The following is a 6,327-nucleotide window of genomic DNA, read 5'->3' as shown; positions in this document are numbered from 1 at the left end:
CTTTGAATCTTTGTGTGAACTATGTGGGAAAGTAATTTTTCTAATAACCAAAGAAGAACCTTAAGGGAACGTTGCTACTTGATAGGGAGAATCACACAGTTCTGAGAAAGTTCTATTACCTTTGTAAAATAACGTTATTTTGTTGGAATTTGAGAACTTGTACATAACGTTCCCCACATAGTTGTAAAAAAACTATTCCCATAATGTTATGGGAAAGTTCTTTTTCTAAAAACCAAAGAGAACCTTTAGGGAACATTGCTATTTTGGTAGGGAAAATCACATAGTTCTGGGAATGTTCAATATAAAATGTATTTTGATTTGTTTAACACTTTTTTGGTTACTACATGATTCCATGTGTTATTTCATAATTTATGTCTTCACTATTATTCTACAATGTAGAAAATAGTAAAAATAAAGAAAAACCCTTGAATGAGTAGGTGTTCTAAAACTTTTGACCGGTGGTGTACATTCCCACAACTTCCAAGGAACCAAATGTGCTAGATGGGATTCTTTGGAAATCCCAGACCTGGCTGAAATATTATGGGAGGCAACCCATCTGTCTAGAAAGACTATTATGACATCTTCACTGTGTACTGATCCTCTCTGTAGTAAACTGCTGGAGATGTCTTAGAGCAGGGCTGCCCAACCCGCTTCCTGGAGATCTACTGTCCTTTAGGTTTTCAGTCCAACCCTAATTTAGCATATCTGATTCAGGTAGTTAAGGTCTTGTTGAACAGCTAATAAGTAGAATCAGGTGTGTTAAATTAGGGTTGGACTGAAAACCCACAGGACGGTAGATCATTGCCTTAGTTATATGGAAAGACAGATAGGTGGTCTGACTTTATTCAGTAGACTATTGAGATTCAATGGAGTGGTAAAGACTAGTGTAATGTCGCCCTCCAGTGATAGGAAAATATAAACCGTCAAATCACCAATATTATTTGTAGACACATTGCAGGTTTGGTATTTTGGGCCTATGAGGCATGACATGTAGCCTTTCATCAAATCATATATCAATGTCTTGGAACATGTGGCCTTGATGAAATATAAGAGAACATTTTGAACTTCCCCTTTGTAACAATAAATATTGTAATGTTTCCTAATAGGCCTACCAACAGTTTACAATTATTTATGTGGGCGTTGCCTAATGCGAATTAAAGCTACATCACAGATTATCCATTATATTGACCAGATACCCTAGTGGCCGCTCTAACAATGAAAATAATTGTCTTGAAAAATGGAAGGCAGTTGGAGGGAGAAGCCCCTGACTGCAGTGTGCAGTTTGGGGCCGGGCTCAATGTGGGCGGAGTCAAACGTCTGGGCCGGGCTCAATGTGGGCGGAGTCAATCGCGTTTAACCTGAACCCGTCCGGTCTCCTTCAAGGTCACCGAAGTTGAGGTAAACGTCGAAGGTATCACGTCAACGAAAGATAATCTTAATTGAACCTAACCTACATGGATAAAAATATAAACCATGGAAGTGAGACTGTCATTATGCAGTAATGTACTTTGTAATATTCATGTTATACCAGTGCAGTGGTATATTTTTATATGACCAACTACCGCACCGATGTTAGCATAGCATTAATTAGCACCCATTTGCACGTGAGCTAGCTAATTGCTCACAATGAGGGAATTTTATTTGGACAAATTTGCCTACTTGAGCAGTAAGCCCAGGTTTACATGTACAGTTATGTAATCGATTTGATCGTTGATTTTCTGTGTTTCTTCAATGTATGCCTTGTTGTGTTTGGCTGGCTCTAAATGTGTATCGTTGATGCCATTCCCTTAGTTACACATAGTGAGTCTACACAGCCTACACATAGTATATACAATAATGAAATCACCTGGTCCCAACATACATGGAAAGTCAAGAAAAGTAATTGTAACTTGTCCACACTGCAAACTGAAGTTTAATAAGAGAAACTTCAAAACACATTTACGAAGAAAGCATACACATTGCTTTGAAACAGTATCCAAGGAAAGATTTTTGGCATGTGAGCGCATTGATGTGAGAAATGGTGTGTTTGTTTGCAGTCTAAAATAAATTTTCTGGTCCAGCAACACTCAAACATGTTGTGAAAAATATTTGGGCTAATTCAGTTCCAACTGTGTTCAAAACTGTTATGCGTGCTGGAGTATAAAAAGCTGTTGAATTGTACTTTTTCTTTACTTTCACATACACTGTGTTCACAGAACCATTGCTTGGATCTTGTCCCCTGGACCTTGGAGGGCTTTTGGTGTGGATGATGTTCAGGTTAGATATTCCTTTAAATTATTCCACTGAACTGTACCATTTGATTGACATTCCTTTATTGAAAATTGTACCTTGTTCACACCACAAGGCCTACCAAAGCAAGGTTTCTCAAACAACTGGGGTGTTTGTTTTGATGGTAAGATGCTATTCAGTTTATTATATTAGTCCTATTTTCTGTTGTAACATATGTTATTATTATTTCTGTGCTTGCAGCCTGCAAAGCACACTATTGTTATTGCTCATACTTTTTCTTGTTTATTTTTCTTGACACTTTTTGGGACCAATTTCCTACAGTTTTTACACTACTTACACAATTCATACATCAAAAACTCCTGCAGAGCTGGATACTGATGTGACATGCTGTGACTTCTTGGGGGGGACGTCTTCTACATCCTGAAATATATTCCTGGGGGGTGGTATTATTATTATTTACTATTATCATTATTGTTGTTATCATAACTATCAAACTTAACAACCTACTCTTTCTTAACTTACAGTACGCTCTGTACATTGCAATGGAAGCACAGTGTGATTTCACTGAGGTATGTATAAATTATGAAATTCTCATCACTTGTGGACATAATGTTTTTTGTGATCCCCATCCGATTGTGTGATTTTCTTTTTCAAATGAAAACATGCAGCAAATTAGGCGAAGGTGGTGCCTAGTTCTCCTGCAGAACTTTCCCATGCAGTAAGTCTTGAACATTATCTTTTTAAATAATTTGCATCCTTAAAATCACTTGTTTCACTGTAGCCAGACTGACCTGAATATATTTTCATATTGAATGTATGTCATTCACTCACTAAGGTCTGAAGAAGAGAGGTTGAAAGATTGAAAAAGGCGGCGAAAACAAAACACACTACAGGTAGGTGTCATATGATGAATGGTATAGTCTTAAACCAATGTTTAAAGACTTAACCCCCCCTCTCATATGATGAGTGGTATAGTCTTAAACCAATGTTTAAAGACTTAACCTCCCCTCTCCAATATATTTCAGGATGATGCAGACTCGGTCTCAACCTTTAAGTCTTTACTGAAGACTTATCTCTTCAGTAGGTCATATGATTGAGTGTAGTCTGGCCCAGGAGTGTGAAGGTGAACGGAGAGGCTCTGGAGCAACGAACCGCCCTTGCTGTCTCTGCCTGGCCGGTTCCCCTCTCTCCACTGGGATTCTCTGCCTCTAACCCTATTACAGGGGCTGAGTCACTGGCTTACTGGTGCTCTTTCATGCCGTCCCTAGGAGGGGTGCGTCACTTGAGTGGGTTGAGTTACTGACGTGATCTTCCTGTCTGGGTTGGCTCCCCCCCTTGGTTTGTGCTGTGGTGGAGATCTTTGTGGGCTATACTCGGCCTTGTCTCAGGATTGTAAGTCGGTGGTTGAAGATATCCCTCTAGTGGTGCAGGGGCTGTGCTTTGGCAAAGTGGGTGGGGTTATATCCTTCATGTTTGGCCCTGTCCGGGGGTATCATCGGATGGGGCCACAGTGTCTCCTGACCCCTCCTGTCTCAGCCTCCAGTATTTATGCTGCAGTAGTTTATGTGTCGGGGGGCTAGGGTCAGTTGGTTATATCTGGAGTACTTCTCCTGTCTTATCCGGTGTCCTGTGTGAATTTAAGTATGCTCTCTCTAATTCTCTCCTTAGGACCATGCGTCAGGACTACCGGGCATGATGACTCCTTGCTGTCCCCAGTCCACCTGGCCTTGCTGCTGTTCCAGTTTCAACTGTTTTGCCTGCGGCTATGGAACCCTGACCTGTCCACCGGACGTGCTACCTGTCCCAGACCTGCTGTTTTCAACTCTCTAGAGACCGCAGGAGCGGTAGAGATACTCTTAATGATCGGCTATGAAAAGCCAACTGACATTTACTCCTGATTATTATTTGACCATGCTGGTCATTTATGAACATTTGAACATCTTGGCCATGTTCTGTTATAATCTCCACCCGGCACAGCCAGAAGAGGACTGGCCACCCCTCATAGCATGGTTCCTCTCTAGGTTTCTTCCTAGGTTTTGGCCTTTCTAGGGAGTTTTTCCCAGCCACCGTGCTTCTACACCTGCATTGCTTGCTGTTTGGGGTTTTAGGCTGGGTTTCTGTACAGCACTTCGAGATATTAGCTGATGTACGAAGGGCTATATTAAATAAACTTGATTTGATGTAGAAGAAGTCTCCAAGAAGTCACAGCATGTCACATCAGCATCCAGCTCTGCAGGATCAGGTACTGTATAGGCTATTAGCTAAAGTAAGGTGCATACTTGTACACACATCCCTAGAGGTTCCCTTACATTACTTAATGACCACAATCTGTTTTCTTTCTAGACAATACTTAAAACAAAATGCACGGCGAACTGGGAGCTGTGAACTGGGTATGTAGTCTACAGTGTGTAATGCTGAAGGCTTGATGCATGGCAAGATATACTAGTTGTGATGACTTGTTGAGTAGTTATAGATATCACTGAAAACCCCTTTAGTAATAGTAGATTTTGTTTGCGTGGTGGTATTGTGAAAGTGGGGTGTAATTTGTCTTGATCACCCAATGAGGCATTACTCTTAAGATTTATTCTTCCTTTTTCTTCAAGGAAGCAGATGTTCTTCTAAGGGACACCCTAGAGACAGCAAGGTGGTGCGAATGCCAAACATTGAAAGGCACTGTTTCCCTCCCTAGTGTAATTGGGATGGATGGGGAAGACCGCATTAACCCTTAAAGAACTACGGTTGTATGATGGCCTGGATGAAGAGGAACATTTTCTCCTCAAGGAGCCCTTCATGTTCCAGAGAGATTATGAGATGTTCTATGTGACAAGAAGAAAATGACTGTCTTTGCCTCTTTTGAGGAGGAGGAGCGAAGCCATTTCTGAGGAGTGATCAAACCTTGTTTTTGTCTGCTGTCTTAATTGTTAATTGTGTTATGTTTAGTAAAGATGATGTAGAAGTCACCCGAGTCTCTGATCTCTTTACTGGAGCTGGTATAACTTAATGTACAAAGCACATTCAGCTTATCAGTATGTCTATTTGGTATAGTCTGTCTCCATTCTCATGAGGAAAGTAAATAGCATTATAAATCAGGATAGGTAGTAACTGTATGTATGTGTGTGTGTGTGTATATATGTATATATATGCTCAATGAAATAATATAATTACAAAGGTATAACATTTATCAACACAATTTTAACAGTACATGACAAGCATAACAAGTCTGTTCACTGTAACAATATCTGTAGCTTGTCTCAAATATAGCATGAAGCAAAAAGTGTTACAACAGATCTGCTGGTACTTCATATAATATTTCTTACGATCTTCAAAAATGAAATATATTTGTATTCAACGTGTGCCTTGCGCAAACGTGTGTGTTTGGATTCAGTGTGTGATTGTTAAACCTCAGATGGACAAAAAAAAGGTGGGCGGGGTCGAACATTGGCCCCGGATTTGATTTTTTATATATTTTTTTAACCCGGCCCTGGTTTGCACACTGCAGTCAGGCGTACTTGGTCGGAGGAGGCAAGATGAGGTGGGACCATTCTAGCCAATGTTAGAGCAGATACGCGTGTGATCAACAGGCACAACGGTTTCCACTAGTTACCTGTCACAAAGTCAAAATATCGCGGCTATATCGTATAAAATTCATAACAACTAAATGTGCTTTGTGGATTTAATTCAAGGTTAGGCATACAGTTAGCTTGGTTACGGTTGGATTTATTAAAATCACATTTTAAAAAGAGAATTTATAGAAATTGGCGGCGTTTATGACTGTGGCTATGGTAACTACTGACGACCAGGCAAAACTCTGATATAACGTGTTTTTTTCTTAAAGTTGCCGTGTCCTACTTATATCAGTGCACTCGTAACAACATAATGATTAGGGGAAAAAACGATTTGGTCAAATAAGCCATTACATTTCTTGTTACACAAACTCCTCGCTTGATAAGCGAAAAACACGACAAACTCCACCTTCTAGAGAAGTCATTTTGGGCCGAGTTATCCCTCCATCCTCCACATTGAATACTCCCAAATTGTCCTTTAGGGTAATTATATTTCTATGCAGGTATCAAATAAGGGTGCGTTCGTAAATTCACT

The 6,327-nt window shown here is 40.2% G+C and overlaps 1 long non-coding RNA gene across 2 annotated transcripts; it reads left to right on the top strand.

Moving 5' to 3' along the window:
• The first annotated feature begins 1,262 nt into the window (after positions 1–1,262).
• On the top strand, positions 1,263–5,189 carry LOC139547762 (uncharacterized). Of its 2 annotated transcripts, XR_011669598.1 has the most exons (9): positions 1,263–1,398; positions 2,196–2,256; positions 2,345–2,392; positions 2,754–2,798; positions 2,898–2,947; positions 3,065–3,122; positions 3,898–4,471; positions 4,573–4,619; positions 4,833–5,189. It is a non-coding gene; the product is annotated as an uncharacterized lncRNA (long non-coding RNA). The 2 variants fall into 2 exon arrangements; XR_011669599.1 differs by lacking the exon at positions 2,345–2,392 and having other exon boundaries at positions 1,277–1,398.
• The last annotated feature ends 1,138 nt before the right edge of the window (positions 5,190–6,327 follow it).

The sequence above is a fragment of the Salvelinus alpinus genome, chromosome 21, assembly GCF_045679555.1.
Source record: "Salvelinus alpinus chromosome 21, SLU_Salpinus.1, whole genome shotgun sequence".
Taxonomy (NCBI): Eukaryota; Metazoa; Chordata; class Actinopteri; order Salmoniformes; family Salmonidae; genus Salvelinus; species Salvelinus alpinus.
Note: the sequence above shows the minus strand (reverse complement) of the source record. Positions and strands in the feature narration are given on the sequence as shown.